The sequence below is a fragment of the Triplophysa dalaica genome, unplaced genomic scaffold, assembly GCF_015846415.1.
Source record: "Triplophysa dalaica isolate WHDGS20190420 unplaced genomic scaffold, ASM1584641v1 Contig2, whole genome shotgun sequence".
NCBI classification, from domain to species: domain Eukaryota; kingdom Metazoa; phylum Chordata; class Actinopteri; order Cypriniformes; family Nemacheilidae; genus Triplophysa; species Triplophysa dalaica.
The window spans coordinates 161,848-189,324 of NW_026622636.1; the positions used below are offsets into that span (position 1 = coordinate 161,848).

Below are 27,477 nucleotides of genomic sequence, written 5' to 3' on the forward strand. Positions count from 1 at the left end.
GTCACAGCGGGCCTACTGTAAAACACCATGGAGGAAACCGGCGGCACAAGGTGCCTTTTTGAGGTAGCGTGGCCGAGCGGTCTAAGGCGCTGGATTAAGGCTCCAGTCTCTTTGGAGGCGTGGGTTCAAATCCCACCGCTGCCAGTGGGTCTTTGCTCCGCTTGGATCGTTGTGAGTCTAGTTTTCGTCTTACCTCCAGAGCCACATTAGCAGGGTAGGGTGTGTTCTCCATGTACATACTTTATAGCCTTTAATGTGATTTTATAAATGTTTTCTTTGCATGGACCTTTAAGGAAAGCACGGCCAGATAAAAGACCAAAGATGAGCTGTCAGGGCAGTGTTTAAAACACGTCTGACTTTCAGCTCCCAGAGCCCGTTAACCGGTTCAAGGGTACTTGATGAATTGCAATCAACAGATGGCATCGTCTCCAGATATAGGACTGAACACCCCTGCATCAGAAAGGTGCACTGAACCCTAGGCCGACAGAACCCTGTAAGCTCTTGATTGTCTGCGAAATGTCACAGCGGGCCTACTGTAAAACACCATGGAGGAAACCGGCGGCACAAGGTGCCTTTTTGAGGTAGCGTGGCCGAGCGGTCTAAGGCGCTGGATTAAGGCTCCAGTCTCTTTGGAGGCGTGGGTTCAAATCCCACCGCTGCCAGTGGGTCTTTGCTCCGCTTGGATCGTTGTGAGTCTAGTTTTCGTCTTACCTCCAGAGCCACATTAGCTGGTTAGGGTGTGTTTGATGAGGGATGAACCTGTACTCACCTGTTGTACTCAACAAGCCCCAACCCGAGAGCCTAGACTTAGAACACGTCGTTACAACTCAAGAGCCCCGATAGCTCAGTCGGTAGAGCATCAGACTTTTAATCTGAGGGTCCAGGGTTCAAGTCCCTGTTCGGGCGATGTGTTTCCACTCTGTTAGTCAGCTTTACCTTGTGAGCTCTTATGGGCCCTCCCTCTATTGATAAAAATGAAATAAACAGTTTGCTCGTGCGTTGTAGGTCTGCAGATTGGCCTTGAGCAGGGTAAGGAATTCCGTGAGACCTCAGCAAAAGCTGCCAATCTTCTCACTGCAGATCTAGTCACTCAGTCCTGGTAGCGCAACTTTGCCGGAGGCACGTCGGCTAGCCGTGATCGTATAGTGGTTAGTACTCTGCGTTGTGGTCGCATCCCCGGTTAGAATCCGGGTCACGGCAGGGCACCACATCTTATTGAAGTCCTGCCTTTCCCTTTTTGACATCGTCCTCTTTGCAGCACGACCTAAACCCAGAGGCCCTGGAACCTGTTGTAGTCGTGGCCCAGTGGTTAAGGCGATGGACTTGAAATCCATTGGGGTCTCCCCGCGCCGGTTCAAACCCTGCCGACTACGGCTGCTTGACAGAGAGAAGAAGATCAAGCCTTTATAGACTACCATGTTTTTCTTTAAGAGCGACTCTGCAACAGATCAACGTGTTGTTGATATAACACAAATTGACAGGTACAGGAGTGCTCAATGGGTTGTCGATGCAACTAGGTATACAACAACGAGTAAACATTTAATGTAAAACAATGTGTACATACTTTATAGCCTTTATGTGATTTTACAAATGTTTAAGAGCGACTCTGCAACAGATGGCACGAGTTGTTGATATAACACAAATTGACAGGTACAGGAGTGCTCGATGGGTTGTCGATGCAACTAGGTATACAACAACGAGTAAACATTTAATGTAAAACAATGTGTACATACTTTATAGCCTTTAATGTGATTTTATAAATGTTTTCTTTGCATGGACCTTTAAGGAAAGCACGACCAGATAAAAGACCAAAGATGAGCTGTCAGGACAGTGTTTAAAACACGTCTGACTTTCAGCTCCCAGAGCCCGTTACCCGGTTCAAGGGTACTTGATGAACTGCAATCAACAGATGGCATCGTCTCCAGATATAGGACTGAACACCCCTGCATCAGAAAGGTGCACTGAACCCTAGGCCGACAGAACCCTGTAAGCTCTTGATTGTCTGCGAAATGTCACAGCGGGCCTACTGTAAAACACCATGGAGGAAACCGCCGGAACAAGGTGCCTTTTTGAGGTAGCGTGGCCGAGCGGTCTAAGGCGCTGGATTAAGCCTCCAGTCTCTTTGGAGGCGTGGTTTCAAATCCCACCGCTGCCAGTGGGTCTTTGCTCCGCTTGGATCGTTGTGAGTCTAGTTTTCGTCTTACCTCCAGAGCCACATTAGCTGGTTAGGGTGTATTTATGAGGGATGAACTTGCACTCACCTGTTGTACTCAACACGTCGCCGCAACTCAAGAGCCCGTATAGCTCAGTCGGTAGAGCATAAGACTTTTAATCTGAGGGTCCAGGGTTCAAGTTCCTGTTCGGGCGATGTGTTTCCACATTGTTAGTCACCTTTACCTTGTGAGCTCTTCTGGGCCCTCCCTCTGTTGATAAAAATTAAATAAACAGTATGCTCGTGCGTTGGAGTCTACACATTGGCTTTGAGCACATGCTCAAGGAATTCCGTGAGACCTCACCAAAAGCTGCCAATCTTCTCCCTGCAGATGTAGTCACTCAGTCACTTTGCCGGAGGCATGTTGGCTAGCCGTGACAGTATAGTGGTTAGTACTCTGCGTTGTGGTCGCTGCAACCCCGGTTCGAATCCGGGTTACGGCAGTCCTTATTGAAGTCCTGCCTTTCCCTTTTTGACATCGTCCTCTGCAGCAGCACGACCGAAACCCAGAAGGCCTGGAACCTGTTGTAGTCGTGGCCGTACCCTCAAGCGATCGGACAGCAAAGCCATTCCTAACGATTCGTTACAATTCCTAACACATTCTAAATAAGTCCTAACAAGTCCTAACACATTCTAAATAAGTCCTAACAAGTCCTAACACATTCTACTTAAATCCTAACACTTGCGAAATAATTCCTAACACAAGTTGTAACAATCCGAACGCTCTCTTCTGATTGGTAGAAATGGGGCAAAACGAACATTGGCCGAAACATTATCATTTGTGTCGTCCATCCCAGCGCTACGCGAGACAGTTGGGATTATTTTAAATCACATAAACATTTTAATCATTTTAAAGTCTTCGGATAGCGTGCAGGTGAGTCCATTATCACTTGAAAGAGAATCTGATTGTAACGTTGCTTAGTTTGACACTACGGTTTCATCTAAACCGGTTAAATTGTAATTTGTGGTTTAACACTTAGAAATTAGAAATCGCCATGGCCATTCATTTTGCAATAGCAAAATGCCTTAGGTATATGTACATTAAGGTACAACAACTGTAATAATGTGATGGTGATGATGATGAATGTCCAAATTCAGAATGCCAATGCGTTTAGACAATTTTTGGTTAAATCCAATTGCACTTGTTAACACTAACATGTATATTAAAGGTATATTAAAAGAATTAATAACTGCCCATTACACAAACAAACCCGTGCATATGATATCTTTGGCAAAAGAATCCCCTGGAAATGTGGTTTTCATAAGGTATGTAATGATAAGGTATGTGATTAAAAGGAATGTGATGATAAGGTATGTGATGACAAATGTGAAAAACTCGCCAACACAAGGGTGAAATGTTCATTTTTTGAGCTGTGAAGCCTTGGGATAATTTACCCCAAAATTTTAATTCTCTCATGATTTACTAACTCTGTAGTTATTCCAAACCTGTATAAACTTATTTGATTGGTTGAAAACAGAGAAAGATATTTGGACACACAGACTAATACAGATTATGAACAACTCTAAATTAAGTATATTATGACACAATATTGTTATACTATCCCTTTTCTTATGTTCATCAATTCTGCATTTGTTTTATCCGTTTTATTTATTTATTTGATATTTAAGAGATGAATTATTTTATCCAGCAAGAATGTAAATTGATTTACAAAGTGATAGCAAGGATGTAGATGTTTACACTTTTTTTAACAGTCAGCTGAGCAGACAGTTTTAGAGACGCAGGCAGCCCCACAGAGCAGTGAAGCCTCCAGTCAATCCCCCCAGCCCAGTGCAAGCTTCAGTGCAGGTTTCAGTCAAGCCCCACAGCCCAGTGCAGGCTCCAGACCAGCCCCGCAGCCCAGTGCAGGCTTCAGCACCGCCCCGCAGCCCAGTGCAGGCTCTAGACCAGCCCCGCAGCCCAGTGCAGGCTTCAGCACCGCCCGCAGTCCAGTGCAGGCTCCAGACCAGCCCCGCAGCCCAGTGCAGGCTTCAGCACCGCCCCGCAGTCCAGTGCAGGCTCCAGACCAGCCCCGCAGCCCAGTGCAGGCTCCAGACCAGCCCCGCAGCCCAGTGCAGGCTTCAGCATCGCCCCGCAGCCCAGTGCAGGCTCAAGACCAGCCCCGCAGCCCAGTGCAGGCTCCAGACCAGCCCTGCAGAGCAGAAGTTCGATTAAGTGTGCTCTTTGTAGCGAAGATGTTAATGTGGATGGTTTCAGTGAACATCTTTCAGACAACCATGTCCAAGAATGTTGTGATCAGTGTGGTGAAAAAGTCTGGGGTGCAGTTGGACTGTTTAACCACATTGACAAGCATCATCGTTTGATTAGTCTTTCAGATGGGGACAGAACATCTGTGGATCCAACATCATCCATTGCACAGTCATCTGCATACATCGAAGACCAGCAAAGAGCTCCACAAACTGCAGTACAAACACCATCACAGGACATTACACTAAGGCCTCCAGAAGTAAATTGGCTGAGTTTTCTCCCCAAACAGTTCTGTCGAGTGCTCAAACCAGCAGACCAAAAGTGGATAGCTCAGTGTCTGTATGACACCACAGGACGACTGAAGCAGCAGTTTCCACAAAACTGGTTTCATCCACCGAGTCCCAGCAAGCCTATTACTTCAACTCCTGATCCTAGCAGTTACTTTAGGCAGAGGATGTTTCTGTGGGCACCAATGAGGATGTGGGGTATTCCTCTGAAATGTACACGGTGCAATAGGAAGATGCATCATTCAGGCATTTATACTAAAGTTAGGGAAGTCATTGATGTTGACTCCACATATTACTTAATTGGAGTGGACTACCCTCGCTGGAGTAAATGTATGATACCTGTCTGCCCTTGGAGTTCAGAGATCCTTAAACAGCTGGATCCCTCCCACAGAAATAAATTCCCCGCTGTTCTCACCACTCACCTTGCCCTTGACAGGAAGTGTGCGACTTTGATGAAACCAAGAACTGCAGGAAACAGCTCCAGTTTCTTGAAACAAGTGCTAGAAGAAATTCATAGTGAGGAGTGGGCAAGACGGAGTATAGACTACCTGACAGACTGTGAGCTCCACAAAAAGAGATGTGCCCTGACCCAATCGGAAGTGGTTTATGAGCAGCCCCCGCCTTTTCGCCCCCTACCGCTGGCACAGTGGTTTGAGACTGCCCATGCCGATGAAATCCTGAATCACCTTGATGAGCTTAAGGGTGTTGTAACATCAACATATGGTAGCATCCTGAAGCTTGATTCTACCAAAAAGGTAAACATAAATACACATAAAGAGCCAAATGCATGTTAAATTATATTGAATATACCAAATTGTATTATCTTAATGCATTTATACAGATTACTAAAAAGCTTGCTGGTGGCATTGCTGACACTGCTACCTGGATGACCAACATTGGTAATGAATTTGGCCAAGTTCTGAACTGTGTCCTAACCACGGGTGAGGGAGCCGGCTTAGATGACTTGTGTCAGGGCATTGTAAAGTGATACAGGGATGCTAGGGAGCCAGATCCAGCTGCGATTTATGTTGACAGGGACTGCTGCAGCGGGACAGGTTTGTCAACTTAAGCCATTACTTAACAGGAATGTGTGTGCATTTATACATTTCTAATCCATATAAGCAATAATTTTTGGCATGTGTCTCAATGACAATAAATCATAGATCTGCATGTTTCCCACTAATTTAGGAAAATGGTGTTTAGATGGCTTTTTTAGGTGTTCATATTTTGTTCATGTTCGTTCAGATGCAGAACCCTCTAAAAGCCACCTCTGTCAAAAATGAGATTATAATGTTGATGAGTGAATGATGAGTGAATGCTCTCAAAGTAAAGTATATGTTACTCAAATAATCTTGCTTCAAAGACTTCTAAATAACGCTCAGCCCATTCTGAATTATCTGCTATCTGCTATGGAACTGAACCTAGGAGCCTGATAAAAATGTTTCTTTAAAAGAAGTGAAATCTGACGGATTTAGAGGCTTAAGAGAATATTTATAAATAGCATTAGCATATTTTTAAATGATACAAATTTAAATCTAAGAAGATGTGTAAACTCGCTCATTGTTTCTCATTGGTGTAGGTGTTACTCCAGTTCTTACCTGGTTTCGACCTTGGAAGTTCAAAGTTCGCCTTGATGTTTTCCACTTCATGCGACGGTTCACTGCTGGTCTTACAACAGAGCACCATCCACTGTATGGCACTTTCTGCTCCAAGTTGTCCAGTTGTATCTTTGAATGGGACAAGGATGACTTCTCTCACCTTAAAGAAGCGAAAAAGAACATACTTTTTAAAAAAACTTCAGGGGCATATTCCAACAGAACTGACCGACACGACTGGTTTGCGCCTCATTAATCCAGAGAGCATGATGCACGTTTGGGAGGTACAACAGAAACATTTACCCTGTATCCAAGACCCGCCTGGTGTTCAGCTTTACACAAAGCTGGGCTCTGGGTTACAGAAGGGTGACAAGGTTCTGGATGTACTGCGGTGTGGCAGAGGGTCCTCTTCTCTTGAAAGCTTTCATCGCCATCAGTGCACTTTCATTCCAGGTATGGTAACAATACCAAGAATATCATGTCTGTAATTAAGTAGTGTTGTCACAATAAAGGAATTTCTAAACTTTGGAAGAATACAACAAAAAACAGTTTAAATACGACTTAAAAAAAAGTAAAGTAAAATAAAGGAATTCAATTTCCACAGGTTGAGTTAACAAGTGAATTAGCTTTAATTGGTAGTCAGCTTTGGAAGTTCGTAGAGGGGTTTATAATGGTATTTTGACAATGTCACACATTTTTCCTTACAGGGTGGAGATGTAATGCTGTACATACTCAGATGTACATGCTTGAGGGTGCATCGAGATGGAACATCAACCGGGCTCTTCAAGCTGTGGACATGAGTGGTACATCACAAACTAAAATCTATGTTGTACGTTTAATGTCCCACATTAATGTCCTCAGCAAAAGACTCCTCGGATGTGCACTCCTGCAAGAATTCATAACCCATGGGAAACCCACAAGTAAGATTCAATACTGTACATTCTCTTACTATAGTAATACCAGGCTTTGCTGTGAGTTTGAATGCTGCCTAAACGCTAACCATTCATTCCATTTTTAATTCATTCCATTTTTAATGGAATGATCATTGCTGTAACGGTGGTCATATCTATTATCTATCTATACTGTTATAAGATGTGTCTGTGTGTTTTCAGCGTATTTGGTTGAGTTGTCTATGTGTGACTTTATTTATTTATGTATTTTTTTTAAATCACATTTTTTTTTATTCATTTCCAACACCACATTCATCACATTTACTGTTATGATTTAGCCTGATATATTCCTCTTTTTACAATATGATGCCTCTTTTTGGCAGATGAGCGTATAGCAGTGGAGTACTTGTTGGCACAATCTGGCAGAGGAGACCTACTTTCTCCACTGGAGCCTGGTGAAATCACTCTGCCAGAGATGCAGGTTGAAGTTCAGGAGGATGAGTGTCTGGATGTCACAATATGTGATGCAGCAGACATCAGTTTAAACACACGCACTATTGGCAGTTCCAGCAGTCATGATGATTTATTGACCTCTTCTCTGGTAATATACATTTTCTTGAATTAAATTGAAATTGCATAGGAATGTTAGCTTATATGAGCAATACATGAGTTGTTTTATAATTTATATATTCAATTTAAGTAATGCTCTACAATGTTTAATTGGTATACTTACAAATGTTCAAAAATTATCTAGGAAACCCCTGTTCCAAGTGGTGGCTCTCACAGTCCTGACATTGAAGACATGTCCTGCGCTGGGCCCAGCACATCATCTCTGGTAAAGACTCTAATACGTGATGCTTATGCTTGTAATTTGTGAAGAACAGTTTATCAAAGAACTGTAATCCAGGATTTCGTTTTTTTTGGCGGTGGATAACCTGGCAGGGTACCTTATTAGCCTCAACCGGACTATCACTGCTTTGTCAACCAACGAGATAGCAGAGATCTTGCGGTTGTATTCGTGTCTGCATGCTATTGATCAGTCCCCTTCCAAGTATTCCCTTAAGTGCAAGAAAAGGATCTTGCCAGGTCCTTGGAGAGCTTCTCGAAAGCGTAGTGGCTCAGCCCCTGGTCAGCAAGCAGCTGAGAGGTGAGTTAAATTGTGGTGCACCTGTGTTAAAGGACATTTTTACAGTGTGTGCCATCATAAATTATCCCTCACTTTTCATTTGCATGAAATAAAAATTCCTAATTAGTCTGTATGTTTATAAAGCTCCAATGAACCATAGAATAACATACAAAATGCATTAAATGCATTGTTTTATCCACAGACTATTCATGACCCATGGCCAGGCAGCTCAGAGACCTGATATCAACAGGATTTCAGAATGCATCGCACTCAAGCTTTTGAAGGAATTCAGGGAAGCCAGAAACAGACCTAAAGACAATAAGGGCAAAACCTTTCCAATTACACAGGCAATTGTGATGATGTATTGTCACATCAAGCAGCTGCTTGAAGACTGCCGAGAGCTGCTCGACAAGACCAACCTGGTGCTAGTTACAATCAACAACACTACAGTGTCAGCTTGGTGAGTTGGTTATTGCCTTCCTAATTTCACTTTAGTAGCATATTCCTTATAACAACTTCTAAATTAACTATTAGTTTGCATTTGTTTAGAATGGTTTAATTCACAGTGTTTATATAACTCTTGAACTGAAGATGTTTTTTTTTTTTAAAAAGGCTTCTTGACCGACAGAAACGAACTGATCGGGACACCTTACTGCAAGGAGTGGAGCTTCCCCAGCAAATTGGTATAGCGAAGGAGCCACTGCCAAAGCCAAGGGAGCTCCCATCTGGACCTGTTGAACATGGACATGTTCCCATTGAGTTCAAGGAGCCTGAGAATCGGGAGGGTGAGGCAGTCATTCGTCAACGTAAATATGCACGAAGTGGAACTGCAGTGTCTTCAAATGCACTCACAGGCACTGGGCTAGGAGACACATCTCCATATGACACAGACTATTCTCCTGCTGCACAGAATAATTTCTTCTGTCCTGAGGCACAGGACTTTCCTGGGTGGAATACCTGGTCTGAGTGTTCTGATTGGTCTTTTTCACCCGGGTATCCGTCATCAGCTCCACCCCCACCTCATGGTTGGTCTTCCGTTGCACCCGGGCATCCATTATCAGCTCCACCCCCACCTCATGGTTGGTCTTCCGTTGCACCTGGGCATCCATCATCAGCTCCACCCCCACCTCATGGTTGGTCTTCCGTTGCACCCGGGCATCCATCATCAGCTCCACCCCCACCTCATGGTTGGTCTTCCGTTGCACCCGGGTATCCGTTACAGCTCCACCCCCACCTCATGGTTGGTCTTCCGTTGTACCCGGGTATCCATCATCAGCTCCACCCTCACCTCATGGTTGGTCTTCCGTTGTACCCGGGTATCCATCATCAGATCCACCCCCACCTCATGGGTGGTCTTCCCTTCCACCCGGGTATCCATCATCGGCTCCACCCCCACCTCATGGTTGGTCTTCCCTTCCCCCTGGTCAACAGCCATTAGCTCTGCCACCACCTGAAAACCGACAACGTGCATGGAGGCTCCACAAGGCAGCACTTGAGGATGAACAGCGTGTGGCAAGAGGGGAGCCACCAAAGAAAAGGCAAACAAAAGACGACTACCACTATCAATCCAAAATCTGTGGCAAGTCAAGAAGCAAAATTACTGGTCATACTCAGCTTAGAGGAAAATGGTACTGTCCAGCGTCGGGCCAGAGCATTACAGAGTGGAAAGACTCTTTGTAGGCAACAAACAAACATTACCATACCAACACCACATTATTTTATTTTTTTAAGAAACTTGTCTTAAATCTAGTTACAGTAAATTTTTAGTAGTGTATTAGGTTAACAGAATTTGAAGGATAGCTCTCTCTATTTCTTATTGTATTCTAGTTATTGTATAATTATTGTTAATATTTAATATTGTATTTAATAAATGTTTACTATTACATCTAATGTATCTCATATATATAAGGATTTTGGAAGTGTATATTAGATTAGATTAGATTAGATTCAACTTTATTGTCAGTACACATATATAAGTACAGTGTAACGAAATGTAGTTTAGGTCTAACCAGAAGTGCAATTAGCAAGTGCATGATATACAGTGTGAATAAATACAGAATACAATATTAGGAAAATACTATACAATGGGCATAAAAATACTATTATGAAACTATTATGAAAATACTTTACAGAAGGAATGTTCTATGACAATATGACAGTCGGTATGTACTATGGACAATATATACAGAAGGCTATATACTGTGAACATTAGTGTACAGGTGGTTATGAACAGATAACAATTTAGACTATACAGTAGTGCAAGTGACTTAGGTGTGCATTGATTATAGACATTAGCTATTAAAGTTGCAGTGCAATAGAAAGTTAATGCGGTTATTAAAGGTATGGTGCAGTATATGAGTTAATGCAGTTATTGAAGTTATAGTGAAATAGATCGATTTAAAAAAAAAAAACATTACAATTACTTGGATCTAAATGGGCACTTAGGTATTTTGTTGATAAAATTGAATACGTTTTTTTTACCTTTTGTAATTATAATATTAAATATACTATAATTTTACTTCATTTTTTGCTCAATCTTTCTTTTCCCCCTTCTTCTTTCTTTTTTTTTCTTTTCCCCCACCATAACAGTCCATTTTGCCCCATATTTGGCCGAGTGGTTAAGGCGATGGACTTGAAATCCATTGGGGTCTCCCTGCGCAGGTTCGAATCCTGCCGACTACGTTTGCGGTCTCTTAAGCTCAGATGTTGATTTGTATCTCTAGAGGCGAAAGAGCAAACTTCATCTCGGCCGAGCCCTGTGCAGCCGTCTGTTAGCTCGCTTTGATCGTGTGGTTGGTTAGTACTCTGTGTTGTGGTCTCAGCGAATCTGGACCGAGGCAACTTTTTGGGGGGGTTGAATAAACTGCTTCCCGCTCGCTTTGGAAATGTGTTGGTGGCGAACGCCTTCAATCGGGCGAACAACGCACTGCAATTTGTTCAAAAAGAGCCGCGCCAAGCACTTCTTCAGCTGTTCTTTAGAATGTTTAAACCCAGCTCATCCAATCACTGCTACTACACGTGCAGAGAAATGAAAAGTCTTTCCGACTTGCATTGAAAATGTAGGGTCGCTACTCCGATTCTTAATCTCTTGGAAACAGTTGCAGTCCGTATTGCGCTTGCTGAGGTGTCAGGCATGGTCCAGCAGTCAGGACTCCTGTTTTCACCCAAGCGGTCCGGGTTTAACTCCCGGCTTTAGAAGCCAAAGGCATCTTTTCTTTCAGTGTGTTTGCAAAGCCGTATTGTTTTAGAGTAAGACTCTGTTGAGTAAGCTCCACTGGCGGGCCTCAGCATTTTGGGGTCAGAAAACTACAGCTGCTCGCCACAAAGCTTTCATCCCTGGGTGGGCTTGAACCACCATCCTTTCGGTTAACAGCCGAATGGGCTAACCGATTTCGCCACAGAGACAGTTGTCAAGGATTTTGCTTGGACAAGTTGGACAAGTTGGACAAGTTCACGTTTGTTGCAAGTTTATTGTCAGCACCTGCTCAGATAGGTAGAAAATCTTCTGCGATGCACTTCAAATGTGTGATTGTTATTTCGCTTCCTCTGTGCTGGGAAACAGTTGAAGTGCACGTCGGCTCCAGGTCGGAAGGAGACAGCTAAGGCGTCCCATATGGTCTAGCGGTTAGGATTCCTGGTTTTCACCCAGGCGGCCTGGGTTCAACTCCCGGTATGGGAATTACCATTTTCTCAGTTGGTTATTTTCAAATGAAAAAGCTGCTGTTTCACGGTGAGGCTCTGACGAGTCAGCTGTGTAGGAGGTAAAAACAAATAGCCACTTATCTCGTATATCAGCCTTTCTTGGCACCTTCTACATTTTAACTCCTTTGCACAATCCAAACTCGAGTGAGCAAACAGTCTTTAACCTTGTATTATATGGTGCGTCCTGAGGTCTCAGGCAACAAGTGCTGGACACAAAGTGCTGCGTTCTGGGTGCCGACAACTGAAAAGTACAGAAGGTACATCTGGGACAATTTTTACGAGATGTCTTTACACTATCTTGACGTTTTTAACCACACCTCTACATGAAGAAAATCTTAAACATCCAAAAGAGCTAAAGTGGGCAGTCATGTGGGTACAAAAAGTTCCCTTTGGTTCTAAAACGTAATCTCGGTGAACAACTTCCTAGCAGCAATTAGTGTGCGACATCAGCCTCACGGTGTTGTTAACAAGCCGTACACACAGAAAGAAATCTTGACCCCGACGTGATTTGAACACGCAACATTCTGATCTGGAGTCAGACGCGCTACCGTTGCGCCACGAGGCCTCTCGCTGGGCAGACGCCAACGATGGCGCCACAGAGACGGACAGTTGCACGAAAGCCATCAGGAGACGGCGGCAGAAAGAGACGTCAAATTTGTTGTTCTCGGACAGAGCAACGGTTTGACTTGGAAAGAAACAGCAGAGGTTTGCAAAGTCATAACAACGAACGTCGCCGCACGAAAATATAGCGTTTGTTTTCCGAGAGCCGCATTTGCAGCATAACGGTTAAGTCGTCAAGTGTTCAGTATTTTCCAAGAAGTTGCCTGACTGTTCTGTCACTAAGCCTGGGAACCGAGGCCTAGGTGAAAAACACCAAGATCAAAAGTCATTTGCACGTCCAACGTGGGGCTCGAGCACACGACGCTGAATCTTATCCTCTACCGACCCTGACATTAAGAGTCTCATGTTCTACTGACAGAGCATGCCTGGCATACCTTGCTGCACATAAGAGCTGACAAAGCAGGGATGACCCACAAGGACACTCAAGCTCCCCGTCAGGGAATCGAATCCCGGTCTTCCGCGTGACAGGCGGAGATACTGTCCACTATACTAACGAGGACTGGCTTGCAATTGCGGAAATGTTTTTGTGCCGAACTGCAACCGATATCTCATAGCATTCTCTTTGGAAAAGATTAGTTTTTTGATATTGGATGTGTGCAGTAGGAAGGCTGCAAGCTTGGCTAATTTAGAGTGTTGTGCAGACTTTCTGAATCCTCCTTTGGACCTCGGTGGAATGGTCAACACATCATCACACTTTAATTTGTTGGTTAAAAGAAATTCAGTAGAGGAAGAAGGACGCCGTACTCTATCCATTTGCATTTTTCATTTGGCAGATGCTTTTATCCAAAGTAGGAGAGCATATGAACCATGTGTCAACACGCTAAACAGTACCATTGTTCTGATTCAGCTAGAGTTGTCGGAGATTGAAGATTTGTATTTTATTTCTTGGTAGATCCAGATCCTAGTACCTGTGGTCGGTAGGATGCTAGCTTCAGGAACATCTCTTCAGACTTGGCTTTTGCAGTAATTTGTTGATGGAAGAGAAATTTGTCTCTTTGGCCCCTCCCAGAGTGAATTATCAGGTAAGAGCCTCGACCAAATATTAGCCCCTTGAACATTGCGGTGCGACATAGGAAGCACACTGGGTCGAGAGCTGATGGGTGCAGCTCGAGTTTCTCTTGATCTACGCATAAATGTTCTGCCTTTTACGAAAGATTTCCGCAGAATGAAACCACCGAGAGTTTAATGTAATTTTGGACGGCTCAGCTCACAGCAGGCCTTCATTATTGTGCCAAGAACCAGAGCGTTTAAGAATCTGCCTCTGTCGGTTTGCTTCTGCACATCGTTGTCTCCTAGCTGTTTTGGGACTCTTGGTTTCACCACGTTTGTTGCAAGTTTATTGTCAGCACCTGCTCAGATAGGTAGAAAATCTTCTGCGATGCACTTCAAATGTGTGATTGTTATTTCGCTTCCTCTGTGCTGGGAAACAGTTGAAGTGCACGTCGGCTCCAGGTCGGAAGAAGACAGCTAAGGCGTCCCATATGGTCTAGCGGTAAGGATTCCTGGTTTTCACCCGGGCGGCCCGGGTTCAACTCCCGGTATGGGAATTACCATTTTCTCAATTGGTTATTTTCAAATGAAAAAGCTGCTGTTTCACGGTGAGGCTCTGACGAGTCAGCTGTGTAGGAGGTTAAACAAATAGTCACTTATCTCGTATATCAGCCTTTCTTGGCACCTTCTATATTTTAACTCCTTTGCACAATCCAAATTCAAGTGAGCAAACAGTATTTACCTTGTATTATATGGTGCGTCCTGAGGTCTCAGGCAACAAGTGCTGGACACAAAGTGCTGCGTTCTGGGTGCCGACAACTGAAAAGTACAGAAGGTACATCTGGGACAATTTTTACGAGATGTCTTTACACTATCTTGACGTTTTTAACCACACCTCTACATGGAGAAAACCTTAAACATCCAAAAGAGCTAAAGTGGGAAGTCGTGTGGGTACAAAAAGCTTCCTTTGGTTCTAAAACATAATCTCGGTGAACAACTTCCTAGCAGCAATTAGTGTGCGACATCAGCCTCACGGTGTTGTTAACAAGCCGTACACGCAGAAAGAAATCTTGACCCCGACGTGATTTGAACACACAACCTTCTGATCTGGAGTCAGACGCGATACCGTTGCGCCACGAGGTCTCTCGCTGGGCAGTCGCCAACGATGGCGCCACAAAGATGGACAGTTGCACGAAAGCCATCAGGAGACGGCGGCACAAAGAGACGTCAAATTTGTTGTTCTCGGACAGAGCAACGGTTTGACTTGGAAAGAAACAGCAGAGGTTTGCAAAGTCATAACAACGAACGTCGCCGCACGAAAATATAGCGTCCGTCTTCCGAGAGCCGCCTTTGCAGCATAACGGTTAAGTCGTCAAGTGTTCAGTATTTTCCAAGAAGCTGCCTGACTGTTCTGTCACTAAGCCTGGGAACCGAGGCCTAGGTGAAAAACACCAAGATCAAAAGTCATTTGCACGTCCAACGTGGGGCTCGAGCACACAACGCTGAATCTTATCCTCTACCGACCCTGACATTAAGAGTCTCATGTTCTACTGACAGAGCATGCCTGGCATACCTTGCTGCACATAAGAGCTGACAAAGCAGGGATGACCCACAAGGACACTCAAGCTCCCCGTCGGGGAATCGAATCCCGGTCTTCCGCGTGACAGGCGGAGATACTGTCCACTATACTAACGAGGACTGGCTTGCAATTGCGGAAATGTTTTTGTGCCGAACTGCAACCGATATCTCATAGCATTCTCTTTGGAAAAGATTAGTTTTTTGATATTGGATGTGTGCAGGAGGAAGGCTGCAAGCTTGGCTAATTTAGAGTGTTGTGCAGACTTTCTGAATCCTCCTTTGGACCTCGGTGGAATGGTCAACACATCATCACACTTTAATTTGTTGGTTAAAAGAAATTCAGTAGAGGAAGAAGGACGCCGTACTCTATCCATTTGCATTTTTCATTTGGCAGATGCTTTTATCAAAGTAGGAGAGCATATGAACCATGTGTCAACACGCTAAACAGTACCATTGTTCTGATTCAGCTAGAGTTGTCGGAGATTGAAGATTTGTATTTTATTTCTTGGAAGATCCAGATCCTAGTACCTGTGGTCGGTAGGATGCTAGCTTCAGGAACATCTCTTCAGACTTGGCTTTTGCAGTATTTTGTTGATGGAAGAGAACTTTGTCTCTTGGCCCCTCCCAGAGTGAATTATCAGGTAGGAGCCTCGACCAAATATTAGCCCCTTGAACATTGCGGTGCGACATAGGAAGCACACTGGGCCGAGAGCTGGTGGGTGCAGCTCGAGTTTCTCTTGATCTACGCATAAATCTTCTGCCTTTTACGAAAGATTTCCGCAGAATGAAACCACCGTGAGTTTAATGTAATTTTGGACGGCTCCGCTCACAGCAGGCCTTCGTTATTGTGCCAAGAACCAGAGCGTTTAAGAATCAGCCTCAGTCGGATTGCTTCTGTACATCGTTGTCTCCTAGCTGTTTTGGGACTCTTGGTTTCACCACGTTTGTTGCAAGTTTATTGTCAGCACCTGCTCAGATAGGTAGAAAATCTTCTGCGATGCACTTCAAATGTGTGATTGTTATTTCGCTTCCTCTGTACTGGGAAACAGTTGAAGTGCATGTCGGCTCCAGGTCGGAAGAAGTTAGCTAAGGCGTCTCATATGGTCTAGCGGTTAGGATTCCTGGTTTTCACCCAGGCGGCCCGGGTTCAACTCCCGGTATGGGAATTACCATTTTCTCAATTGGTTATTTTCTAATGAAAAAGCTGCTGTTTAGCGGTGAGGCTCTGATGAGTCAGCTGTGTAGGAGATCAAACAAATAGTCACTTATCTCGTATATCAGCCTTTCTTGGCACCTTCTACATTTTAACTCCTTTGCACAATCCAAACTCAAGTGAGCAAACAGTATTTAACCTTGTATTATATGGTGCGTCCTGAGGTCTCAGGCAACAAGTGCTGGACACAAAGTGCTGCGTTCTGGGTGCCGACAACTGAAAAGTACAGAAGGTACATCTGGGACAATTTTTACGAGATGTCTTTACACTATCTTGACGTTTTTAACCACACCTCTACATGGAGAAAATCTTAAACATCCAAAAGAGCTAAAGTGGGCAGTCATGTGGGTACAAAAAGCTTCCTTTGGTTCTAAAACATAATCTCGGTGAACGACTTCATAGCAGCATCACAACACTGTTTGTACTGCATTTGTGAAAAACCATCTGGTTTTCATCTTTTTCATTCCAATGTAAATTTTAACACTTTAAAAAAAAGGTCATCATGCAGAAAAGGGTCATTTTTTTTCCTGGAAGGGTAAAGGTTGCGTTTCGTAAGGGACCGCTGGGATATCTTCTGCAGGATCCAACTGACCAGGCGAGAACAATAAAAAACAACCTATCTTTGCAGGACAAGTCGGCACCAATTAAGCTGGAGCTTGTGAGACAAAATGCTCTGAATGTGGTCCGTCAAAGAGGAGGTGATGCCTCAGACCAAAAAGAAGTTTTTGGTGAGTACATCCTGCAGTTTGGGAAATACAAGGGGAAGTCCTTCCGGTGGCTCCTTGAAAATGATGTGGGGTACACCATCTATCTGATGAAGAACCTTCAGCAAGAAGAGGCTGCAGGAGTCACAATGACCGAGGGGCACAGCAAGAGCAGCCTGGTCTCTTTTATGCAGTACGCCCACAGCTTTGAGGAGATTCTGTCTCTTTTACATTACACGTCCAAAACTCCAGCTGCAACAGCGGCATCACCAGGCGACGATCAGCTGGTTGGTTTCGGAGCTCGTGCCAAGAGTACATGGAAGGAGATTTGGGACGGCAGAGCTGATGGTTACGCGTCCTTTGTAATGGGGGCTAAGTGTGTCCGAGGGACACGGATGCATAAACTGCAACAATACCTGCTGAAGCAGCAGCAGTCTGCCCGTCCGCATGTTCCTGCCACATCTGAGCCCACAGGTCAGTTGTTATTTCCCCTCATTTGGCCTTCAGAAGAGAATCTTTACATTTATGTCAATAAGTATAAACATACTTTGTGCTTTACAAAGAATAAGGTAAAGTATGAAGTTACATTTGAAAAATTCCAAGTGCAGCGTAAAAGCAACCTTTAACTCTTGTTTGTCAACCATACAGAGATGGATGAAGACGCTGAGCTGGAGACTGCAATGCTGAACATCACCCCCTCTAAGCTACTGGTGCAGTGTGAGTGTTTTTTTCTTAAATGACATCTTGTATTAAATAAGTTGATATATTTAATAAATGTTCCCTAATTTTTACATTTGTTAGCGCCAGCATCATCTGCGTGCTCAGCTGCTGAAGTGAAACACTCCACAGAAACAACGACAGGTTTTTATTCACTTTAGTGTCAGCACTTTTGTGTTGATGAATTATGAAATTAAATGTTCTCCAAAACTGAATATGAATTTTTTTTGTCTAAATGTGTCAGTGTGTTGGCCGTGTGTCACTAACAAATCTGTGTGCTGTTGGCATTATACTAACTGTTCAAGGGGCTATGAATTGATTCCCCCACCACGATGAACTGATAAACCCCCATTCTGGGTAAGTGCTCACTTTGACTGTAAACTTATAAATATTTCAGTTTATTAATACATGAAGACGTGCATGTTCTTGTAATTACATTGTTTACATTCCCTGTTTAGTTTAAAATGTTTGTGACATTATTTGAGAAGGCTTAATGCATCATTTCATTCATTCTATTAAAGTAAGCAGATCTCTTAAGACTATTGATATTATTAACAAGATGTTATGTCTTGCAGAACCATCTACTGTCCTTTTGAAACCACTGATGGTCACTAGAAAGGAACTGCGTCTGTCTCCTGTGGATGGTAAACACATTTTATTTCCGCCTCTCTGATCATATAATTGTCTTCTTTATAACTTTGAATTGAATTTTTTTCTGACTTCCTTTTTAAAGCACCAGCTGTGCCAGCTCTGAAAACACCAGTGCCCCTTCCTAAAGAGCTGATGTTTCTTGTGCAGGAACCATCAGCTTCCACACAATCAAAAAAAGGTGTTTCAGCGACAGGTGTGTTCTAATGTCAAGTTTATGGATACATTGAATCATACATTATAAATGCATGTTTTTAAAACTATCACCTCTTTTACAATGTGTCTCTCTTCATCAGAGGGCAGTATCTCTCGAGCGTGCAGGACCCTTTCTTTTGAGGAATCTAACAAAGATGGTAAGAATGGGTTGCATTAGATATATATGGGTTGAATCATTTCTATGTTTGGAATTGTGAATTTATAGAGACCTCGTCACATGTCTAGAACGTTTTTTTTTTTGTTTAACTTTGTTTACAACAGCTTTAATTATTTTATTTGTGCTTTCAGAACCATGTTCCTCTGCTCCTCCTCCTTCAGTGTGTGTTCCACCACCTGTTCGACCGACAGCGCAAAGTAAGAGAGTATTCTGTGGATATAAAAGTGATTAACATATTTAATATCTGTAACAATACTTTATTATTTTTTCTTATTTTCAAACACCCAGGCACACCAACCCTTCCTAGAGTTCCTGCTCCACAGCTTCCTGGAAATGATAATGACACGCGTCAGTGGAAGTGTTCTCATCAACAGAGGATCTGGATGAAGACTGAGTTGGAATCCATGGGTCTGTGGCCAGGCTCTCCTCCTGTGAGCAACCCCATGAAGACCGTGTCACTGTGGCGTTTACCTCCTCAACCTGAGCTGATAGACACAGTCTCTGATCTGCCGTCAGCCAAATATTTTCAGCTTCATCCTTTTTTTATTTGGAAACCTGAAAATGACACCTTGATGGCTAGACTTAAGAGTAACTATGCTCTGCCATGCATTGCGGGGTGTAGCAAAGCACAGGTCACGTGTGCAGGAGTCGGTAGACCTCGTGTGATCGTGGGCATCACAGGTCAGTACTACCTCTTCTCATCTCGGCTGTGCTGCAAAGTCTGCAAGAAAAGGTGGTATGCAGACAACCCACAGTGGCTGGAAAAGCTCCCCAAAAGGTTTACAAATGTACTGCCAGCAATTCTTACTTACAAGAAGGCCATCTGTAGATCTGTGATGGATGAGCTGCGGCGTACCGGAAAATCACCCTCAGACATGGCCAGGCAGGTGATTGAAATGATGCACCTGAAATTTGAACGTGCCGACTTTGCCTACCTCCTCAGTTGCCAGAATGTCCTGGATTCTGAGGCTGGAAATTATGGACAGAAAACCATCACAGGATTCCTAAGAAATGAGACCAAGCCTCCTCCCTTTGGCGAGTATGATGATCCTGATGGATGGAATGGAATCTCTGTGTCTGCAGACTACCTCACTGACTGCCTCCTTTATGAGTACCAGCGACAACAGGTAGCTATTAGAAAGCTACTGCAGGGCACCTTTGGGCAGGCTTTACGTTCTGACCACACCCGGAAAGTGGCAAGGAAAGTTACATTTACCTCTGGCACAATGTCATCTTACGCCACCATGAACGAAAACTGGATGATCCTTTCGTGGGTGATGGTGCAGTCTGAGACGGAAAGGTCAATGGAACCCATGTATCAGGGCCTAGCAAACCGGTACAACATTGCAGGAGTGGAAAAGGCAAGGTACCATTGGGTGGACAGGTGAGTCATTTGAATCATGCAATCGTTTGCCTGCATTTCCTCACAATTCACCATCTGTGCACGTTCTTTTTACTCATAAACTGTTGTTTAGACCTATTAATACTGTAGTTTTAATATGTAATTATACTACAATTAAATTTAATTATACTATAATTAAAAATATATATATTTCTGTTTCAGGGATTGCTGTGCAGCGTTCAGGGTGCCAGATCTGCAGGCTGGAGAACATCTCAACTGGAATGCCTGGAGAACTGCTGATGCTGATATTGCCGAGGCCACTTCTGGTGAACTGCAAAATGCATGCGCATCAAGATCTCGCTTCAATCAGCACATCAATGTCAAGCTCGACCTGTTTCATTGCATGAGGCGCTTTCACCGGGAGTGTGTTTCCGAGCATCATGCTTTATACAGCTCCTTCACCCAGTTCCTGTCTGCTGCTTTCTGTGTGGTGGATCAAGAAGACCTGATGAAGCTCAAGAATGCCTATGCGTTTTGTGGTATTCAGCCAGCCAACCCCACCAAGCAGCACATTCGGGAGCACTGCAGAACAAAGATTCCTGGTTCTCAAGAACTTCTCAAAAGGATTGAGGGGGTCATGCAGCACTTCCATTTGGCAGCTGATCCAAATGGTGTTCACCTCTACAAACCCTCTATGTTGAAGACATGGCGCATTCAGCGTGTCCATATTTTGAGGGGATGTCTGAGTGATCCTGAAGTAGCAGGTGAGATCCTGTATAGGCATGGTGGGACACTGCAGCTTAATCACGTCCAGGGTGAGGGAGCTAAAGTTGATGTCTGGGTGCCAATAAGAGGCACATCACAGCAGGAGGGCTACCACTTCCACCAGGCTCAGTGGGTCACCGGCACACGTGTTTCCTCTGAGTTGTTTCAAGCCCAGGGGATGATGGGAGTGGCACGTTGGAACTTTCAGCGCCTGGTGGACCTGAAATCACCAGGTGTTCGGCTTCCTGGTGTATTTGATCCATCCCTGATCGCAGATCTCAATACTGCGTCTGAAAGGGTGTTCGGAATGCCCAAGTATCCTGCCCTTCTAGTGTCCAGCAAGGATTCTGGGGAGAGGTTTGGGCTAGACTATGTGGAGCCTGGATGTCGCCCTGTTGTGCTAGATTGGGAAAAGCACAAGAGCAAAACTGATCTGCCATTAGATCTTCCCGAGCAAAGCAGACCGTCCACTGCCAGGGCTGGATACCTTTCATCTGACCTTGATCCACATCCAGAGTCAGGTAACGCTTTTTTAAAAGAATATATAGGACGTTATCATACACTTTATGTCTTTAAAGTGACTCTATTAATGCTGTTTTGTTCGTCTAGGATCCATTATCACTTTGCCTGCCCCCTTGCTGTCCTCATGCCATGGTGCTGATGTGGATCTTCAGCCTAAGCCAGGTAAACATTTTACATATGTACAGTGTCATGCTTAAAATGCCCTTTTTCTTTACACATAAAACTAAATACTTGCTAAAAATACATCTTGATGAAAAAAGTATTTCTGCTGCTGCTGTTGTAGAATCTGCTGATACGCTGCCTGTGTCATTGTTCCACCGTGCCTGCACAGAGCCTCAGTCAGAGCCAGGTGAATATTCAAAAAATTAACAAATTAATTTAACAAATGGTATAAGAGCCAAAATATTGATTGCCTGATTTTCTGTGCTATAGGAACAACACATGTACTGCCTCTGCCTATGGTGTCCTCACCTGCAAGCGCTCGTACTGGACCTGTGAAGACTGGTTGAAGGGTGTTTGTGCTAGACCACAAATGGTGGACAACGGCAATGAAGGAGGCAATTGACAACCTGCTTACTGAACATCATGGGAAGAAGGATATGCTCAAACTTGTGGATCAGGAGTATGCAGCAATGGTCCATAACTCCAGTACTGATCCCAACAGCATGCTCCATCCTACTACAAAACTGCACATAGCTCAGTATGTCAAGCACTTGGCCAAATTGCTAAACACCAGTTCTTCGTTAAATACTTCTCCTGAAAAACTACTTCAGACACAGCGACTGTGGCACTCTCTGACAGAGGGGAGCGAGACTACTAGTGTGCCAGTGGTTAAAATTAATCCTGCAGTTGTAAACCCACCAGCACTTGCTCTGACCACACCACTTTCACACGCAACCATTGAGAGGATCGTTGAGGGTATTATGGAGAAGCATCAACAGCAACAACAACAACAACAACCAGAACAAAAAAAGAAACAGATGAAGACTTGTGCTGCCTGCAGACAGCCCAAGTCTCGCTATGAAAGTGATGGTTCCTCCATCCATTTTTTTTACCAGCAAGGACCTGTTGGGTACTTCTACTGTTCCACCAAGGTTTTTAAGGCTTATAGTGGTGAAGGGCTGACAAATCCCATAATGCCTTTTAAAGATTTTATGGAAACAGAGTTCCTCCAGAGGGAACTGGATGACACAAAAAAAAGGGTGGAAGAGAAGGGACAGCAAAAACGAAAAATTCCTGAATCTCCGCATGTAGGTCGCCTGTGTCGGTTTTGTAAAATGGAACTCAAACAAGGTCCAAACAGTCCACACATACATACGGGCTTTCCTGGAATTGCTGGGAAATATGTTTATTGTCCTGCTAAAGTATATTCCATATACAGAGAGCAGGGTATGGAGAAAGAGATGACCTGGAAAGACTTTCAAAAGTCTACTTTTTACAATATGGAAAGACAGAGATGGGTTTCTGGAAAAAAGTAAATGAGAATTTTCCACCTGTAAATATCTTTTGCTTGTTTGTTTTGCCTTTTAAAATGTTGAGAAAACAATAAAAACTATCTAAAAAAGCACTTATCTTCTACTCATTTTTTATATTTATATACATACAAATAAATGGCAAATATTTTCAACTGATGTAAAATATATTTTCTTTACAAATGTTATAGCACTACAAAGGTAAGAGACATATGTATTGTAATTGGAGTTTAAATAAAAAAATACTCTTCATAAATGTGAATACATTCGGTGCTGTTAAAAATATTATTTTATGTACATTTGATCAAAAATCCTACAGGGTAATAACATATAGTGAAGAGAACAATAAAAAAATTATTTCAACACTGACATTAAGAATATTTTGTTATGAACATCAACATTTACATTTCACACATAAAACAATGTTTCAGAGTTGCTTCGAGTGGGATTCGAACCTCCGTGCAAACGAACATAAAAAAAAGATGTGAAAAAATCTGATTGGCTGTGACATCACTCAAGGACCTGGGACAACAGGAGAAGAGCTTCAATCTGATTGGCTGTCAGTGGATACCACCTATCCACGACCGGCCGAGGGGCTCATGCCAGGGATTGTTACCGCCCCGATCTTTGACCTTTGTACTAAAACGTTTAAGCTGTCAGGCAAACACAAGTGAATTTCATCTGTTTACGTGCAGGAAAAGTGTTGTACTTGTGGAACGAGGAACCACATAGAAGGTGGAGGATCTTTGTAATGACAACGTAAGACAATGGTAGGATAACAACTAGGTTTCATTAAACCTCGAGTTAAAGTAGCATTTGCTGCTTTCACACTGACAACAGGCCAACGGTACACAATGAGCCAAAGGTCAATACAACCAAGGCAAAGCGGAAAATAAATATAACAAATTGCCCATTTCTGAAACGTTAATGTGATTGCACACACACACGTACTATAAAGAGAAGATTTTGGGAGAGAGATTTTTCATGCTTAGCCTTATTTTGACAATTACCCAACAGTAATGGAGGATAACCCTTTTCAAGAAACTACAAGAAAAGGGCAAGGAAACGAACCACCTCACATATCCACACTGGTTTATTGAAAATGCAAGTTACACAGCAAAAAAAAACTTGTGGAATCTTAAGTGACAACTTGATTGTCTCTGATCGTGAAATGTCCTGCATTACGTTGCTCTGGGTAAAAGCAATGCGCACACCATATGGGAGATTCTTGTCATTTGTGTCCAGGTGCCATAGCGAGGAGAGACAAGGGGCACTGAAGGCTTTTTGTGACTGAATATATGAACAGTATTAAACACGAAGACCTTTTTCTGCAAAGGTGAGCCTCGACAGGTAGCATAGGGAGGGCTAAGTCGCACGAAGGAAGCTCCAAAAGCCTCTAATATGGAGAATAAGGCCGTCATTCCCTCTACCTCTCGAATGCCAAGCGAGCGCTCTATCATTTGAGCAAATTCCCGCGCATTATCGGAAAAAGACGCGCATTGCCTTGGCTCAATGAAACGGGGCACACGGGGAAAATGCTTTTCCAAAGCGCCTTGAAATCACAATCTCTGCACACTGCTCGGCTCGTTGGTCTAGGGGCATGATTCTCGCTTTGGGTGCGAGAGGTCCCGGGTTCAAATCCCGGACGAGCCCTGCTTCAAGCGTTCATCGTATTGTGAGGACACTCAAGGTGGCACTATGGCAATCCAGATCATGAAAGCAGGAGAGCCATGGCCTGTTAGCTCAGTTGGCTAGAGCGTGGTGCTAATAACGCCAAGGTCGGGGGTTTGATCCCCGTACTGGCCAAAGGCTTTTCTCTGGCATTCTGTTCCATAATTCAGGGCTTCAGCGCCAGGGGTCATCCGCGGACTACGATTCGCAAGTCAAGAAATCTGCAAACGTGGCCGAAATAGCTCAGTTGGGAGAGCGTTAGACTGAAGATCTAAAGGTCCCTGGTTCGATCCCGGGTTTCGGCATGCGTCCCTCTGTCCAATGCTTTGCTCTAGTTATAGTGGAGCTCTTGCATTCACAAGACCGTGCGCTCTTTTCTTCGGAATCTGGCATGTCGAAAAACAGCTTCACATTGGGTTTCATGGTGTAATGGTTAGCACTCTGGACTCTGAATCCAGCGATCCGAGTTCAAATCTTGGTGAGACCTCTCATTGAAAGTCTACACCTTTTCGAGGGGCTCATGCCAGGGTTTGTTACCGCCCCGATCTTTGACCTTTGTACTAAAACGTTTAAGCTGTCAGGCAAACACAAGTGAATTTCATCTGTTTACGTGCAGGAAAAGTGTTGTACTTGTGGAACGAGGAACCACATAGAAGGTGGAGGATCTTTGTAATGACAACGTAAGACAATGGTAGGATAACAACTAGGTTTCATTAAACCTCGAGTTAAAGTAGCATTTGCTGCTTTCACACTGACAACAGGCCAACGGTACACAATGAGCCAAAGGTCAATACAACTAAGGCAAAGCGTAAAATAAATATAACAAATTGCCCATTTCTGAAACGTTAATGTGATTGCACACACACACGTACTATAAAGAGAAGATTTGGGCAGAGAGATTTTTCATGCTTAGCCTTATTTTGACAATTGCCCAACAGTAATGGAGCATAACCCTTTTCAAGAAACTACAAGAAAAGGGCAAGGAAACGAACCACCTCACATATCCACACTGGTTTATTGAAAATGCAAGTTACACAGCAAAAAAAAACTTGTGGAATCTTAAGTGACAACTTGATTGTCTCTGATCGTGAAATGTCCTGGATTACGTTGCTCTGGGTAAAAGCAATGCGCACACCATATGGGAGATTCTTGTCATTTGTGTCCAGGTGCCATAGCGAGGAGAGACAAGGGGCACTGAAGGCTTTTTGTGACTGAATATATGAACAGTATTCAACACGAAGACCTTTTTCTGCAAAGGTGAGCCTCGACAGGTAGCACAGGGAGGGCTAAGTCGCACGAAGGAAGCTCCAAAAGCCTTTAATATGGAGAATAAGGCCGTCATTCCCTCTACCTCTCGAATGCCAAGCGCGCGCTCTATCATTTGAGCAAATTCCCGCGCATTATCGGAAAAAGACACGCATTGCCTTGGCTCAATGAAACGGGGCACACAGGGAAAATGCTTTTCCAAAGCGCCTTGAAATCACAATCGCTGCACACCGCTCGGCTCGTTGGTCTAGGGGCATGATTCTCGCTTTGGGTGCGAGAGGTCCCGGGTTCAAATCCCGGACGAGCCCTGCTTTAAGCGTTCATCGTATTGTGAGGACACTCAAGGTGGCACTATGGCAATCCAGATCATGAAAGCAGGAGAGCCATGGCCTGTTAGCTCAGTTGGCTAGAGCGTGGTGCTAATAACGCCAAGGTCGGGGGTTTGATCCCCGTACTGGCCAAAGGCTTTTCTCTGGCATTCTGTTCCATAATTCAGGGCTTCAGCGCCAGGGGTCATCCGCGGACTACGATTCGCAAGTCAAGAAATCTGCAAACGTGGCCGAAATAGCTCAGTTGGGAGAGCGTTAGACTGAAGATCTAAAGGTCCCTGGTTCGATCCCGGGTTTCGGCATGCGTCCCTCTGTCCAATGCTTTGCTCTAGTTATAGTGGAGCTCTTGCATTCACAAGACCGTGCGCTCTTTTCTTCGGAATCTGGCATGTCGAAAAACAGCTTCACATTGGGTTTCATGGTGTAATGGTTAGCACTCTGGACTCTGAATCCAGCGATCCGAGTTCAAATCTTGGTGAGACCTCTCATTGAAAGTCTACACCTTTTCGAGGGGCTCATGCCAGGGTTTGTTACCGCCCCGATCTTTGACCTTTGTACTAAAACGTTTAAGCTGTCAGGCAAACACAAGTGAATTTCATCTGTTTACGTGCAGGAAAAGTGTTGTACTTGTGGAACGAGGAACCACATAGAAGGTGGAGGATCTTTGTAATGACAACGTAAGACAATGGTAGGATAACAACTAGGTTTCATTAAACCTCGAGTTAAAGTAGCATTTGCTGCTTTCACACTGACAACAGGCCAACGGTACACAATGAGCCAAAGGTCAATACAACTAAGGCAAAGCGTAAAATAAATATAACAAATTGCCCATTTCTGAAACGTTAATGTGATTGCACACACACACGTACTATAAAGAGAAGATTTGGGCAGAGAGATTTTTCATGCTTAGCCTTATTTTGACAATTGCCCAACAGTAATGGAGCATAACCCTTTTCAAGAAACTACAAGAAAAGGGCAAGGAAACGAACCACCTCACATATCCACACTGGTTTATTGAAAATGCAAGTTACACAGCAAAAAAAAACTTGTGGAATCTTAAGTGACAACTTGATTGTCTCTGATCGTGAAATGTCCTGGATTACGTTGCTCTGGGTAAAAGCAATGCGCACACCATATGGGAGATTCTTGTCATTTGTGTCCAGGTGCCATAGCGAGGAGAGACAAGGGGCACTGAAGGCTTTTTGTGACTGAATATATGAACAGTATTCAACACGAAGACCTTTTTCT

The 27,477-nt window shown here is 43.9% G+C and overlaps 23 non-coding genes across 23 annotated transcripts; 20 read left to right on the top strand and 3 right to left on the bottom strand.

The window, feature by feature from the left end:
* The first annotated feature begins 62 nt into the window (after positions 1-62).
* Positions 63-144, top strand: trnal-aag (transfer RNA leucine (anticodon AAG)). Its single transcript has one exon. It is a non-coding gene; the product is annotated as a tRNA-Leu (tRNA).
* A 436-nt stretch (positions 145-580) lies between these two features.
* trnal-aag (transfer RNA leucine (anticodon AAG)) lies at positions 581-662 on the top strand. The gene has a single exon. It is a non-coding gene; the product is annotated as a tRNA-Leu (tRNA).
* A 171-nt stretch (positions 663-833) lies between these two features.
* Positions 834-906, top strand: trnak-uuu (transfer RNA lysine (anticodon UUU)). The gene has a single exon. It is a non-coding gene; the product is annotated as a tRNA-Lys (tRNA).
* A 385-nt stretch (positions 907-1,291) lies between these two features.
* On the top strand, positions 1,292-1,373 carry trnas-uga (transfer RNA serine (anticodon UGA)). Its single transcript has one exon. It is a non-coding gene; the product is annotated as a tRNA-Ser (tRNA).
* A 700-nt stretch (positions 1,374-2,073) lies between these two features.
* trnal-aag (transfer RNA leucine (anticodon AAG)) lies at positions 2,074-2,155 on the top strand. The gene has a single exon. It is a non-coding gene; the product is annotated as a tRNA-Leu (tRNA).
* Positions 2,156-2,294: 139 nt separating this feature from the next.
* On the top strand, positions 2,295-2,367 carry trnak-uuu (transfer RNA lysine (anticodon UUU)). Its single transcript has one exon. It is a non-coding gene; the product is annotated as a tRNA-Lys (tRNA).
* An 8,546-nt stretch (positions 2,368-10,913) lies between these two features.
* On the top strand, positions 10,914-10,998 carry trnas-uga (transfer RNA serine (anticodon UGA)). Its single transcript has one exon. It is a non-coding gene; the product is annotated as a tRNA-Ser (tRNA).
* A 649-nt stretch (positions 10,999-11,647) lies between these two features.
* Positions 11,648-11,721, bottom strand: trnan-guu (transfer RNA asparagine (anticodon GUU)). The gene has a single exon. It is a non-coding gene; the product is annotated as a tRNA-Asn (tRNA).
* A 202-nt stretch (positions 11,722-11,923) lies between these two features.
* Positions 11,924-11,995, top strand: trnae-uuc (transfer RNA glutamic acid (anticodon UUC)). The gene has a single exon. It is a non-coding gene; the product is annotated as a tRNA-Glu (tRNA).
* A 516-nt stretch (positions 11,996-12,511) lies between these two features.
* Positions 12,512-12,583, bottom strand: trnaw-cca (transfer RNA tryptophan (anticodon CCA)). The gene has a single exon. It is a non-coding gene; the product is annotated as a tRNA-Trp (tRNA).
* A 1,159-nt stretch (positions 12,584-13,742) lies between these two features.
* Positions 13,743-13,859, top strand: LOC130416229 (U5 spliceosomal RNA). The gene has a single exon (XR_008906062.1). It is a non-coding gene; the product is annotated as a U5 spliceosomal RNA (small nuclear RNA).
* Positions 13,860-14,114: 255 nt separating this feature from the next.
* Positions 14,115-14,186, top strand: trnae-uuc (transfer RNA glutamic acid (anticodon UUC)). The gene has a single exon. It is a non-coding gene; the product is annotated as a tRNA-Glu (tRNA).
* Positions 14,187-14,700: 514 nt separating this feature from the next.
* On the bottom strand, positions 14,701-14,772 carry trnaw-cca (transfer RNA tryptophan (anticodon CCA)). The gene has a single exon. It is a non-coding gene; the product is annotated as a tRNA-Trp (tRNA).
* Positions 14,773-15,929: 1,157 nt separating this feature from the next.
* LOC130416220 (U5 spliceosomal RNA) lies at positions 15,930-16,046 on the top strand. Its single transcript, XR_008906054.1, has one exon. It is a non-coding gene; the product is annotated as a U5 spliceosomal RNA (small nuclear RNA).
* A 255-nt stretch (positions 16,047-16,301) lies between these two features.
* On the top strand, positions 16,302-16,373 carry trnae-uuc (transfer RNA glutamic acid (anticodon UUC)). The gene has a single exon. It is a non-coding gene; the product is annotated as a tRNA-Glu (tRNA).
* An 8,171-nt stretch (positions 16,374-24,544) lies between these two features.
* On the top strand, positions 24,545-24,616 carry trnap-ugg (transfer RNA proline (anticodon UGG)). The gene has a single exon. It is a non-coding gene; the product is annotated as a tRNA-Pro (tRNA).
* A 79-nt stretch (positions 24,617-24,695) lies between these two features.
* trnai-aau (transfer RNA isoleucine (anticodon AAU)) lies at positions 24,696-24,769 on the top strand. Its single transcript has one exon. It is a non-coding gene; the product is annotated as a tRNA-Ile (tRNA).
* A 97-nt stretch (positions 24,770-24,866) lies between these two features.
* Positions 24,867-24,939, top strand: trnaf-gaa (transfer RNA phenylalanine (anticodon GAA)). Its single transcript has one exon. It is a non-coding gene; the product is annotated as a tRNA-Phe (tRNA).
* Positions 24,940-25,049: 110 nt separating this feature from the next.
* On the top strand, positions 25,050-25,121 carry trnaq-cug (transfer RNA glutamine (anticodon CUG)). The gene has a single exon. It is a non-coding gene; the product is annotated as a tRNA-Gln (tRNA).
* Positions 25,122-26,136: 1,015 nt separating this feature from the next.
* Positions 26,137-26,208, top strand: trnap-ugg (transfer RNA proline (anticodon UGG)). The gene has a single exon. It is a non-coding gene; the product is annotated as a tRNA-Pro (tRNA).
* A 79-nt stretch (positions 26,209-26,287) lies between these two features.
* trnai-aau (transfer RNA isoleucine (anticodon AAU)) lies at positions 26,288-26,361 on the top strand. Its single transcript has one exon. It is a non-coding gene; the product is annotated as a tRNA-Ile (tRNA).
* A 97-nt stretch (positions 26,362-26,458) lies between these two features.
* On the top strand, positions 26,459-26,531 carry trnaf-gaa (transfer RNA phenylalanine (anticodon GAA)). The gene has a single exon. It is a non-coding gene; the product is annotated as a tRNA-Phe (tRNA).
* A 110-nt stretch (positions 26,532-26,641) lies between these two features.
* On the top strand, positions 26,642-26,713 carry trnaq-cug (transfer RNA glutamine (anticodon CUG)). The gene has a single exon. It is a non-coding gene; the product is annotated as a tRNA-Gln (tRNA).
* Positions 26,714-27,477: the final 764 nt, after the last annotated feature.